This window comes from Cotesia glomerata, unplaced genomic scaffold (assembly GCF_020080835.1).
Source record: "Cotesia glomerata isolate CgM1 unplaced genomic scaffold, MPM_Cglom_v2.3 scaffold_15, whole genome shotgun sequence".
Lineage (NCBI taxonomy): Eukaryota > Metazoa > Arthropoda > Insecta > Hymenoptera > Braconidae > Cotesia > Cotesia glomerata.
The window spans coordinates 388,162-403,086 of NW_025401886.1; the positions used below are offsets into that span (position 1 = coordinate 388,162).

The 14,925-nt window shown below is 29.9% G+C and overlaps 1 protein-coding gene and 1 long non-coding RNA gene across 6 annotated transcripts in view; both read right to left on the reverse strand.

Moving 5' to 3' along the window:
- The window catches only part of LOC123273866 (Golgi-associated plant pathogenesis-related protein 1-like), a 298,986-nt gene that overhangs the window by 221,742 nt on the left and 62,319 nt on the right, over nt 1–14,925 (reverse strand). The window lies entirely within an intron of this gene.
- LOC123273878 lies at nt 3,420–4,859 on the reverse strand. The gene is made up of 2 exons (XR_006511387.1): nt 4,373–4,859; nt 3,420–4,311 (listed from the first exon to the last, which is right to left on the reverse strand). It is a non-coding gene; the product is annotated as an uncharacterized LOC123273878 (long non-coding RNA).

The window sequence follows — 14,925 nt, forward strand, 5'->3', positions numbered from 1 at the left end:
CGATTTCCTTAACGGTATTTCTGAGTTCTGTGATAGCGATTCTTCGAGCCACGATTCGTTTTGACGATAATCGAGATTCCCACAGTTCCAGTGACCTGGTCCCACTCTCAAATTATTATTTTCTTCTTCTGTAAATTTATAATCGGCGAACTTTGTTTGCCGGAGTCGTTACTCCGGTTACGAACTCATATTAACTTTCAACCTTTGTTTTTATATTGTTATTAGTTAATAAGTGAATAGTGTAAGTTAAGACGTGTTTGCCCATAGGGCCAGTTAAACAGAATATATAAACTAAAAACCCAAATCGAAGTGTATCATCATTCTTAAGTTAAGAACCTTCAACCTTCAATCTCCAGTCAGCAGGAGGAAGCGAGAAGCCAAGCAGCGGAACTCAAAGGTACAACGTCCAATCAAAGGCCGAATCATCGTTGGAATTAGGATTCGCAATAGTAAGTGGAGGATATTTTATTATTTCCGAGGTCGATTGTCGTATTCAAGGGGCCCTCTCCGGGGTTTTCACCTTCACGAACCCATAAAATATAAACTTAACGATTCTTTCGTTAGGGAAATTCATCTGTTATCCGAACCTCCGTTAATCCAGCTACCGCAATTTAAGATCTTATTTTTCGGACATAACAATATCAACTAGCAAAAAAATTGTTAACTAACAAAGGCGATTTGAATTAATGAACAAATTTGTTTAAGAAATGATTTTTATCTTAAAAATCATTATCTTCATTTTTAATTATTTTCTAAGAAAAAATTTTCAAACATTTTTCATAAACATCATATTTGTTTGTAATATACTTTATAAAAGAATTTTTTAAATAATTGTGGGTAAAATTTCAAAAAATTTATTTCTGTGTTACTGTTATCAATGTAAAAATAAATCCATCGGGCTATTTGAAAAAAAAAAAATTATTAAATGTTTTATTTATGTTTCATATTTTCTTCAGCATCTCTAATTGTTACTAAAAAAACGGAAAATTCTTATTTATTTTTTTTCCAACATGAATCTTTGTAAAGCTTTCAAAGGATAGGCCAATAAAAAAATTAATTGCTTCTGGCTATGAAAAAATTTGTTAATTAACAAAAACATATTTCTTAAGAAAATGAACACAAAAATTTTTGGCCAGCAGATTATGGTTTATCAGTTTATCTACCAAGGTTTGGTTACCAGATGGACTTTTTTTGTTTAACTTTTGTGAGTAAGTCTTACACTTGCAAGGAAAAATTGAGAGTTAAAAAAAGTTTTTTTTTGTTATTTTTCCTATTATTTTAATAAGAAAATCTATTTTAGCGTTGAGTTTTAAATTAAAATATCTTAAAAACTACGCAAAAGTAATCGAGACATGCTGCGTATGAAATTTAGAGAACGAAATAAGGAACAAAATGAGCCGAAACCGATGTCTACGACCAATAGTTTACGAGATAATAATTTTTTAATGAAAAAAAACGTGGTTCCCTTCAAGCGCTTATAAACAAATACCTGTAACTCCTCGAAAAATCATTTGATTTGATTTGATTTTTTTTTTTTTTTTTTTATAGCTATTGGTGTCTTCTATGAGCAAGAAAATCAACTAAGCTCAAAAAATATCATCTGAATTTTTTTGAATGATTTTCAGTTTTCCGAATTTCTGCATTAAAAAATAGTTGAAATTATAAAAAAATTATTTTTTTAGCATTTTAAAATTTTACTGGCAACAAAATATCGGTGTAAAAAAATTTTTTTTTATTTGCAAAAACTTAGTTTAAAAGTTAAAAAAATTATGAGCTCTACGGGGACTTGAACTGAACTCCGAGACAGTTCGCGTGCGCCATTTCCGTCAAACCATTGTCGTAGAAAAATAAGGAACATAATAATAATGTGAGGTAAATAATAATAATAGTAAGCGGCCGCTCACATACTCGAAGTAATTTGTTTTTTCATGTTTTGTGTAATTTTTTCATTTTTTTCTGAAGACTAAATTAACTTTTAAAAAATCAATTCCTCAATATTGGTATCAACTGATTTCAAATTCATGAATTGACCAAATAAGTCATCGTCAAATGACCGAATTATGAAAAGTTCATTAACTTCTTTGTTTATAAAAAAAAGAATAAAGTTAGTTAACTTTTCAAAACTTGATCCTTTATCGTTAGGTTTTCTGGATGATTTATAAAATTTGGAATCGATTGACATCACTATTGTGGAATCGATTTTTTGAAAGTTTATTAAATTGTAAAAAAAAAAAAATTAGTTAACTTTTTAAAAATTGGTCTTGAGACAATAAGTTTTTGGGTCGATTCATAAAATTTGGAATTGATTGATCCCTGTATTGTGGAATCGATTGATACCTATGTTGTCGAATCGATTATTCAAAAGTTAATTTAGTCTTAAAAAGAAAAGAAAAAATAACAAAAATGATGAAAAAACAAATTACTTTGAGTATCTGAGCGGCCGCTTACTATTATTATTGTTTGCCTCACATTATTATTATGCTTCCCATTTTTCTACGACGGTTTGACGAGAATGACGTCCGCGCTCTGTCTCGAAGTACAGTTCAAGTCCCCGTAGAGCTCATATTTTTTTAACTTTTCAGCTAAATTTTTGCACAAAAAAAAAATTTTTTTTACATCGATGTTTTGTTGCGGGTAAAATTTTTAAATGCCAGAAAAATAATTTTTTTTTAATAATTTTAACTATTTTTTAATGCAGAAATTCGAAAAAATGAAAATTATTCAAAAAAATTCAAATAATTTTTTTTGAGCTTAGCTGATTTTCTTGCTTATAAAAGATACCAATAGCTAAATAAAAAAAAAAATCGAATGATTTTTCGAGGGGTTACAGATATTTGTTTATAAGCGCTTGAGGGGAACCGCGTTGTTTTTTTCATTAAAAAATTAATATCTCGTAAGTATTGGTCATAGAGACATCGGGTTTGGCTCATTTTGTTCTTTATTTAATTCTCTAAATTTCATATACAGCATGTCTGGACTACTTTTGGCGTAGTTTCTGAGATATTTTAATTTAAAACTCAACGCTAAAACTCTATTTTTTAAACAAAAAAAAAAGCAACACTTCACACATACACAAAAATGTTTAGAATTTTATTGAGTATTTTGAAAAAAAAAAAAAAAAAAACCCAAAATCGGATCATTTTGTCGAAAAGTTGCCAACAAACCGCTTTTTTCTAGGCCGACTGGTCTAATTTATTTATTTATGTAGTTATCCAGACGGTACCAAAAAATTATGGTTTTTGTCTAAGACATCATGTGTGCATGATCCGATTTGAAAAAAAAAAAAAAAAAAGGTGTGTGTGCGATTCACACACGATAGAAGTGAAACTTCAGTGAATCGACAAAAGAATGAGATGAATATTTATAACAAGGGTAGGATAATTACAAAGTTTAATTGTTCAAAAATGAAAGTATTTTGATTAATTTTAAAAGATATTTTATATTTTATTTAACATATGTTACATAATCTATTACTCAAGTTCCATATTTTCAGTTTCAACAAATGATACAAGAGGCTTATGATAACTAAAATACGATACAAATATTTTAGTTTCAATTTGGTTGATATATCTTTGGAACACTGCATCTATTACCGTTTTTGATCTTGTAGTTGATTGAGTGCGATTGTTACACATTTTTAAATAAAATGTTGTATCGAGAAACTCAATCAAAGGAAGCGCTGTATCTGATGCAAAATTTATGTTAAAATCCCCACTTAAAATCATCGGAATTTTATCATAATTCTTTTTGAGAATTCGCGATACCTTTGGGGTATATTTGATCAAATTTTCATGTATAAATTCAATAACTGATTTTATTGATTGGTTGGGAAAGATGTAAATTGCTACGATCAAAATTAAATCTCCTTGGTCATTTCTGCTCTCACAGGCACATATTTCTCCAACTTTCGAAAGCTGAACAGACAATGATTCTAGCTGTTGTGCATTGAGATCCATTTGTGGCGTAACAACACGGGCTCCATCATTTACGTTGTGATAAATTGCTACTCCGCCTGCCCTCGTACGTGGTCTTTTGTAATTAACAACAATATTAAAATTTGGAATGTCTACAATATCTTCATTATTCATCCATGTCTCCGAAAGAATTAAAAATTTGACGATGACACTATATTGTCATGTTGCAGATCTTGTACATGAGCTCGTAAGCTTTGACAGTTAAAGGTAAACAGTGACATCCCTTTTCTTTTATTTAAGAAATCATATAAAACATTTGTAATTGTCTCAAGTCGATTCAAGTTCAGCCTTCGAAATTCATGTTGTAGATCAATTGTAGATACTGACGCTCTTCGGTCTGAAAAACATTGATATATTAGTTTATACTTAAAACAGGATTAAAAAATATTTACACTTACCATTTATTACATCAGTCACATTGACACTTATATCTGAACATCTATTTTGATTGTTCAATAATTGTTTTTTACGTGCACGAAACTCGCGACTACGTTCTGTTGAACTTTTTGCTGAATTTTTTTTCATTTTAATTTCATTTTTTTTGCGTCGATATTGACGACACATTTCGGCATTAGTTTTCGGCATTTTATAAAATTTATTATTTAGTACAAGATATAAAAATACTCACAAACAGTTAAATAATAACACACCACGCTATCTTACTAAAACGCTGTAATACGCAGCCGCATACAGTGTACAGTAAGCTCACGTAGTTTTCACATGCACTACACACGTTAAATGCTCAAATACAAGCACGTATTAAACAGTGTGCAATATACATACACACTGACATCTGCTCTCTCGCTCTGGCTCACAAATTACAGGCGACTATGCTTAGAAGACGGGAGTGGGGACGCTACGAAGTATGGCACAAAGAGGAGAGACCGATAATATACAAATTGTATGTATATTTCTGTCTCATTCTTTCCCCTGGCTTCATCCTACACATTTTTGTATTTGTGTCTCTTACCTGTCGTTTTTTCGTTGCATCCGGTTTGAAATCACAACGATTCTAAAGAAGTTTCACTTCAAAAATTTTTATTATTCAAAAAAATATATTGATCAAATGCACCTAAAAAATTTTTGAGAAAACTCAATTCTTTCATAAATAGCTATTTTGCAAGTAGCTTTGGATTAATCTATCTCGTTAACAAATAACAATAGCTTGAAACATGCTGGAAATAACATTTAAAGAAAAGATTAACAAATAAAATAAGCACAACCCGATCTCTCTAGGACCAATAGTTTACGTCATGAGAATTTTTTAATGCAAAATTTAAGCGCTGAGCGCCAACACGTTTAAATAAGTAGCTCTAACTTGGTAAATAATTTATCGATTCATCTATTTTATTTTTTAATCACAGCTTGTACTTACTTTTATTCAGAAAAACTTTAATTAAGTATAAAAAAACTTTATGCAGTTGTAATTACCAAAAAAAAAGGTTTTTCAGTTTTTCGTGGCTCAAAAATAGTAAAGATATGATATATGACTTTTCATTAACATACACGCAAGTTTGTAGTGACGAGAGATTTTAAGAACAACTTATAAATAGGAAAAAAAATTTTTTTCTTTTGCAAAAAAACGCTTTGAAAATTGTTGCTACCAATGAGGTGACGGTATATGTCTTAATATGAAAGACGAAGAAATACAAATAAGTATCTCTCTCTTGAGTTTTTAATTCTGAAAGTTGGGAGAAGGGAGAAAGATAAATTATTTTATTATTATTAGAATAGACAGACCTAAGAAAGAGAGAGAGAGGATAAGGTTTCTTATCTTTCGATCAACAGATGACGAAAATTATTTTAAATATATTTGACGAAGATTCTGTTTCTGAAAACTTTTTCAAAAATAAATTAACTATTATTAATAAAAATTAATGTATCAAAATTAGCATATCAAAATAAACATTAACTTTTAGATAAATGTTTCCTAGAAGTCAAGTTATTTATCCGAATCATAAAATCCTGAGCTCAAAAAAGAGATACTTACTTTGTTTCTTTGTCTTACAAATTGAGGCATATACCATTCGTCTTTTAGTGTTACAATTTTAATTAATTGCTAAAATCGTTGTTTCAAATAATTCATTCTATTATAAAAATTTTTTTTTATTATATTTTCTTATCTAGAAAACATAATAATTTTTATTTTATTGCTAATTTTTTACCTTTGAAAAATATGAAAAATGGTTGTGTTTGATTATCTAAACATGAATCTACTGTTAAAATATACATATTACTTTGATATTGGTTATTTTAAATACAATTAGAGGATAGGGAAACACAGAAAATATTAATCAAATTCTGAATTTTATGTATATCATATTTATATTTATAACTGTTGGAAGTAACGCCTAACCGTCTTACCCCATGAGTAGTGGGGAGGTCATGTGATGTCATGATCCCTGCTTGAGATGAGATTTGAGAACTGTACCACCACTTACTTCCGATTGAGTTTTGGTAACGTGCGGATGCACATATTAATAAATACTCTTAACTATTAATTGGTATTGTTTATTTAAAAGGCCCTACCTAATTCTAACAGGTTATGAGCCGTACACGTGTCCACTGCGCAAAATTAATAAATTAAAACTTTCAAAATTTTAAGCAATAAATAATTATTACGTTTAATAAGAAACTTTGAAGTTCTCGAGAACATAAGTGACTAACGTGAGGTGAATTGTTTAAGTGAACTGAAGTGAATAATCAAGATTTGAAGTTTTGAACAATTCAAGTTTTGAAAAATTGCAGAAATGTCTCAGAAGAAGCATCTTCTGTTGGAAAGTTTGACCATGACAACGGTCAACGTAAGTAATATGAAAGAAAATTTTTATATTTGAGATGTGTCAGAATATTTAAGAGATGAGCATGAATTTTTGAGAAGCGAAAAATACGTACGTAATTTTAAAATTTAAAATTAATAAATTTGGCAGAATTTTTATTTGTTAACCAGGAAGGAATATTGTAATATTCCTTGCCTGTTAAAATGTTCATGTTACATATTGTATATAGAAGTGTTGAAACCAAGTTTTATTACTTTTGAGACTATGTAACCTGAAACGTTACACATGGGGCCAAGCGCACATAGTAACAGCATCGAACAATCGTTGGGTTGCTGGATATTTTGAAAAGACTGAGATGCGCCTTTGTTACTCAATGTTTACTTTGAGAAAAATATTGAGAGTGACTTCATACGTTTATACGTTTATGAAGATTAAAACTGGTTTAAATAGAAATTTAAACCAACGTTTAAATATTTAACTTGTATCCAAATGACGCGGTTTATTTATCAGATTAAATTCTGAAAAGTTAAATTTATTTAACGAAATTTTATACTTATGTATAAATATAAATTAAAGTTGTATAGAGTTACAATTTTAAATAGTGTGCACACAAATAAATAAAAATATTAATAGCTATATATTTATCTGCAGAAATTGGAGACGAGGAATTATTTAAAAAATTCTTGAAAGATACAGAAAAGTTTTTAATTTGAACAAAACCATCCTGGAGAGGAAATATCACTAAGTATTAGTGGTGAGAGAGTGTTATTTCATGTTGAGATGCCTACTGTTAAAATATACATATTACTTTGATATTGGTTATTTTAAATACAATTAGAGGTTAGGGAAACACAAAAAATATTAATCCAATTCTGAATTTTATGTATATCATATTTTTATTTATAACATTACAACATATTACACATCTTCTTGACTATTTTCATTTGAGCTTTCTGTACTTATGGAACTACTTGTATTACTTTTATTTATAGATTTTCTAGCTTGTTTTACCTTTTTTACATTATCATTATTTTCATAAATATCTTTGTAATTCATTCTAACGATCATTATAGAATTTATCAAGTCTGATTTCAGCTTTGCACGCAGGTCTGAAAAAATATACTTTAGTCCGGAAAACAGTCGCTCTACGGAAACTTGAGTAGCAGGAGCCGCTAATATAATTCTTGCAAGTTGAAATAATTCAGGCATTAACAACCTTTTTTCTTCCCAATATTGAAGCAGTGGAATTTGAGGATTTCGTTCTTCTTGATTCTTAAAATTTGATAACAATGGTTTTATATCAATAGTTGCATTTTTTTCAAGCTTCGCCTTCTTTCGAGCGTGTAGTTGTTGGAGTAGCACTGTTGGTATTAAAGTATCCTCTTGAAGTTCTTCGGATGATTTATCCACTACACTATTTGATAAATCCTGTTCAGTTAGATCACCTCTTTTTAATGAATTCAAGCTCTGCCATACTTGACTCAAATGATTTACAGCTTCAGTCTCCTGTTCTTCGGTTAGTAAAACATTATAAAGAGGGTCTATATAAATTCCAGAAATTAAAGCAAGATTCTCAAAGAGATTATCTTGTCGAACTTTCATATATTTTATGATGTTTTTTGATAATGGCGTCTGAATTTTTTCCGTTTGTTCGAGGCATATTAACCACACTGAATAAAATTACGGCAATGTTAGCTGCTCCTTTTGTAATTTTAAAGTAGCATCTTTTGCTGGTTTTAATGCTTTTACATAATGTTTTATGTTATTCCAATCACTCGCAGTAAGTGATGGAACGTAACTTTTGAAGTCTTCCAATTTAAGCAAAGAGAATAACATATCATACGTAGATGACCAGCGAGTAGGCAAATCGAGAACAGGTTTCGACGCAGTCGGTCTTAAACGCCTGATTTCGTTAATTGTACTGTTGACTCTAAAAATTTTAGCTGCGTTTCTTGCTTTCGACAATGATTTCTGAAGGTTTGATTTATTGATTGCAGCTTGAACTGCAAGCTGCAGCGTATGAGCAAATTAAAATTTCATTAAATTTTTTTATGCTCAAATTTTTTCTGAATAAAAGTAAGTACAAGCTGTGATTAAAAAAAATAGATCAATCGATAAATTATTTACCAAGTTAGAGCTACTTGCTTAAACGTGTTGGCGTTCAACGCTTCAATTTTGCATTAAAAAATTCTTATGACGTAAATTATTGGTCCTAGAAAAATCCTGTTTTGCTTATTTTATTTGTTAATCTTTACTCTAAATGTTGTTTCCAGCATATTTCAAGCAATTTTTATTTGTTAACGAGATAGATTAATCTAAAGCTACTTGCAAAATATCACGGAGAAGAAAGAATATAACTTATTCCTATGTAGAATGTTAACCATTACCATGTTACATAGTAGCTGAAATTTTTGTGAGAACCCTGTGTAAATTTGATAATAAAAATCTTAGAAATTGTGATAAAAATATGAACAATCACTCATTCGATGCGGAATTAAATTCTGAAAATAATGTTGTTGCTTTTTTCATTTTTTTGATGAAAATTTCAATTTGTTATTAACAAAAAATATATCCAAAATAACAAATCTTAGCTTTTTGTAAATAACTCAATAACTATTAGCGATATCAAAAATCGGAAAAAAGATCCTTAAAGAGGAAGAAATTTCTGAAAAAAAATCTCGACTCCGGGAACTCTAACTTGAAAAACAATAATTTTTATTCACTGTTGAAAATAGGGTTCCACGCAACTGCCGTCGTATTTTAGCATCGGCGCGGCCGTGTGACAAAAGTCGCGCGGAACTCTATTTTCAACATTTAATAAAAATTATTATTTTTCAAGCTAGTGTTCCGAGAGTCAAAACATTTTTTCAGAAATTTTCTCCTCTTTAAGGATCTTTTTTCTGATTTTTGATATCACCAATAGTTATTGAGTTATTCACGAAAAACTAAGATTTGTTATTTTGGTTATGTTTTTTGTTAATAACATATTGAAATTTTCATCAAAAAAATAAAAAAACAACAACATTACTTTCAGAATTTAATTCCGAATCGAACGAGTAATTGTTCATATTTTTATCACAATTTCTAAGATTTTTATTAGCAAATTTATACAGGGTTCTCACAAAAATTTTCCAAATCGGACCATGCATACTTGTCTTAAACAAAACCCATAACTTTTTTCTACTATCTGGACTGCTGGGTACTATATAGAATGTATGCTTTTTGACCCCCTAGATGAAAGATCGCAAATATTATATCCGTTTTATATCTGTTAGTCCCAGTGTTCATCTATGTACACTTAACATAATCTACATAGCAGGAAAATATTATATAGATAGCTTATGACTTCAAGTGTAAATGGGCCGAATTTCCTCCTTGTTCAGAATTTTTTTTTTTTAATTTCATAAATAATATTAGCGTTTGAGTTATTTACGAAAAACTGAAAAATTTTTTCTTTTTTTTCAACTTGTCTTGTAAATGACAATCGTAATTTTTTATGTGCTGATTAATCCTTAAAAAACAATTTACTGAGAGTCACTCCGAATCAAATAAGGTATTACAAATAATTTTAGAAGCTTTATATCTATTCAACACGTTTTAGAACTTTTTGACTAGACATATTTCTCATGTAAGGCGCATTTTACGCCAAATTGACCACTTTTTACCCTGACCCCTTTCGATTTGGCTGAAAATTTTTCAACCTTTTCTACCCTATAAAAAATGCTTTTCATAATTTTTCAAATGACCATTACTTTCTCAAAATTTAACTTAGTATAGGGACGTTTATTTTTTCAAAATTTTTGTTTTTAAATGTATATTTCTGTTATATCCGGCGTCACCTCATATAACACTCGGGGTCTCTGCCTCACGACGAAAAGTGCAGCGCTTGCACTTTGAAGGACAATCGGACAACACCTCGATCACGCCTTAAGCACACCATGCCCACGTTCTGTCAAACTTGCAATTTTAGACCAATAACAAAATTCAATTCTTTCCCAAAAGTCGCGACCCGAGTGCTTAAAAACCCTAAGCAACGCGGCACGCGCGTTCAATCTTTCATCAAAGAATACGAGGGAAGGTATCCTCGTAGAACCCGTGTGTGTCCCCGTACCGCGTTACGTACGAGGCAGTATAAAGCACTAGGTCGCTTATACAAACTTCTAAATTCACTATTGTCCTATTTGATTCTTTAAATTATATCGTCTACGAATCGCGCCAGTGTGCTCTTCGAGCAGGATCGAGGGCCCCGTTGTCCGTAGTGATATCTTTCTCTAAATTCCAACTTTTCGATCTGTTATTTAATTAAGGGTGGATCTAAGTATTCGCCGGAGTCGTTACTCTGTTCACGAACTCATAATTAAACATTCTAAATCACTAAATATAGTTATAAGTAAATAGTTATTAAGTGAAATATTGTGCATTGAGTGCGTCTCGCCCGTAGGGCTAAAATTTTGAATAAACAGTAAAACTCCGAATATCGTGGAACCCATCATTTCGAAGATTAGTTCCTGAACCTCTTTCATTACATCGATCTCAACCACGAGAGAAGAAAGAGAAACCAATCTAGGATCTACCGATCGACAACTCAAATTTAAATCAACAATTGAATTCATAAGGGACGAAGGTAAGTTCGGTTCCTGTAATCGACCTCTCTTTAAATTCGCCGTTTGGAACTCCTGGATACCGGGAGGCATTCGAAATCCACATTAAAAATAAAACTCTTGTAGTTTATCTACAAGAGAAAATCTATCTAAAAGCGTGTCCGAGCCTCCTCAAGGCCCACTCTACCAATAATTATTTAATTATAATTAGTTCGGACATAACATTTCAAAAAACAAATAAAAAAATTAGGAAAACGGTTGACCCTAAAGGCCATCCCTGCAACTTCCCGCTGATTCCGTTAATACCTGGCCGCTTTTTTGAGCTCTTTGAGCTCAAAAGTACAATCTGTGTGTTGTTTTAAGCTCTCCGAGCTCAAAAAGATACCTTTTCTATGCTTTTGAGCTCTTTGAGCTCAAAAGTCTGATAGAAGTTTCATGGAACACTATTTTTTGAATGTTCATACCGCAATAACTTTTGAATGAATGAACCGATTTTTACGCGGTTGGCGGCATTCTACGTAGTTTTTTAAGCCTTATAAATAATTTCTAAGTTTCAATTGGTCAAACTAGAAATTTCGGAGTAACTCTGAAAAAACACTTTTTTCGGTTTTCTTTCGTTCACGATATCTCTCGAACAGAATCAACCGATTTTGACCAGCTTGGTGGCAATCGACCTGGTTTTATGATGTTAAGAGCTGATTAGTTTTGGAATCGATCGGTAGAGCTGTTTGAAAGTTATTCCAAAAATGTCGAAGTTATGTTGAAAAATCCTTATTTCCAAATATTTCGTCGAGGATATCTCTCGAACTAATCAACCGATTTCCACGTTTTTGGCGGCAATCGACGCGGTTTTAACCTCTGAAATTATTCTATATCATCAAAACGATCCGAGAAGAAATGACGAAGTTATGTGAAAAACAGTTTTTTTCGGTTTTCGGTTTTCTTTCGTTCACGCTATCTCTCGAACGAATCAACCGATTTTGACCGGATTAGCGCCGATCGGCGTGGTTTTTTGACGTTAAGAGCTGATTAGTTTTTGAAATTGATCGATCGAGCTGTTTAAAAGATATTCCAAAAAAACCACTTTCAAAAATGATTTTTTTCTAATTTTTTTTGAGATTTTTCAAAATTTCTCAAAATCTATCGGTCCGAATCGGTTCAAATTCTCAAGAAATCTAAGTTTGGCGAAGCCCTTTCGAATGGCACCAACCGCGATGAAATCGGTTCAACCGTTCAAAAGTTATAAGTGATTCACATACTTACACACACACACACACACACACACACACACACACACACACACACATACATACAGACATAGTGACAACTTCGCGGGGATAGTCAGGGAAGCTTCCTGTGATCTTCAAACGTCGAGATCTGATGAAAACTCGATTTTTGCAAAACGGGGTGAAAACAATAACTTCCCGATTTTTGAAAATCTGAGATTTTTAGCGGGAAGTTAAAAATATTTTTTGAACCCATTTTAACCATTATTTTTTAGATTTTTAAAAAAAATCAAAAATTTCTCGATAGTAACCATTTTTTAATTTTTATTTTTTAACATATGAAACTTTAATATTTTCTGCAATTTCTCAAATTTTTTCGGAGTGGTGTTCTTTTGATATATTTTTTCCTCGATTGAAAAAAAAAATTTTTTTTTTTAGCTTTTTTTTTCTCATAACACCGTTTTGAAAATTTTTTTGTTCAAAGAAAACTTCGAAATATGAAGAAAAAACATAAAGACAAAAATTGGAGGTATGGTAAATGCACCAATTATTGACCGATTAAGGTTTTCTTTTTCTGTACTAAGCTATAAAATATCTATTAACCTACTAAAAACAATTTGTAATGGATTTTATTAAAGTTAAATACTTAATTAATAATAATTAATAACTATTTATAATAAAAATAAACAAAATTATATTAATTTTGTTATTTGAATCTTGAAATACTAAAATCACCAATTATTGACCAAAGAAACCCAATAAATGACCGACCGTTCTCCAATTAATTGACCGCTGAAATGATTATAAGTAATTTTGTAAACTACATGTATGTAATTAAATTTATGCAGTCCTTTCGAAGTATTAACGACATCTTTAACAAAACTTAACATACAATATAATTTTAAATCGTACTTTTTTATAAAATAATATAAATAATAGCAATAATCAACATAAAGTCACATTTCTTTAGGTCACAAATAATCACAAATTCATTTTGATGACGATTATTCTTCTGATTCACTTGAAATTTTTTTATTCTTCTCCTTCTTTTTTTCAATTAAAGCTTTTTCACTAGCTTGTAACTATTTTTTATTTTTTTAATTGCTTAGCAATTTTTTCTTCCAATAATCCGTTCTTTGATATAACCGTTCACTAAAAAAATTAGAACAAAATAAAATTTAATAATAAAAAAGATTTTAAGTATTATTTTAATTATAAATATACATTTTATAATGATTATTTTTATATTTACAAAATATTGAATGACTAAAGTACTTTAAACACTTGACAGATTTAATTTTGAGGTTAAGAAATTAGTATTATAAATGTACGGTCATTAATTGGATTGTGATAAAATTAGAGGGTCTAATAAATGACCGAATGAATTTTTTACTGGGTAAAGGGCTTCTGACTGATCCAATAGTTGACCGGTCTTAAAATAATACTAAAACTTATAATTTAACTTCATTTTTTCAAAAAAGTTGGAATCTGATCTTTAATTAACATAATAAAACTAAAATATTTTATATTATAGCGATAAATATCACTAAATTAATGATGAAATGCACTCACTCTCCAATTGTACGCTAGTTATTTTTGACCGCTTTATGGTTGGTTGCGTTGTAAACAAACTCAGAATTTTTTTTTAAAGCTATTACTACTGCGCAATTAATTGCGTAATTTTTTATTATGATGATTAAATGCCATATTTTTTTATTTTAATACTTTAAGAAAAAAAAAACCCTTGTAAAATATTAATTAATTAACTTTTTTATACATCGGTCAACTGATTGGTGACCGGTCAACAACTGGTGCATTTACCTTAGTAATCATCGAAAAAATAAATGGTTTTTTCGAAAAATTTAAAAAAAAAATAAAAGAAAGCTTCAAACATTTTATTTGTATTTTTTCTTTCAAAAACTAGATTGAAAGTTGTTCTTCGGTCACTTCTCGAAACCATGAAGAAATAAATTTAGCGAATCAAAAAGTAGAAAATTTTGAAAAGGCGAAAATTCATCAAATGTGTTGTTTTAAACGCCTGTCCATTGTTAAAAATGGACCGAAAGAGAACTTTTTTACTTTCTTTATTTTTCAAATTAGTTGTGGAAAAAAAATGTTCAAAAATTTTTCGTATTTTTTTTTGGAAAGTACATAAAAAACAAAAACGTTTTAATATGTAAAATTTCGAAAATAGTAATAGGCATTTGAAAAAAAATTTCCTTTACTATTAAACCGTTTACACTAGGAAAACTTATCGCTTACATTTTTATTTACCTTCTTTCAGAGGGGCGCTATAATATTCAACACTCTAACAGTCGGAAATTTATGTGAAATGAATCGTGAA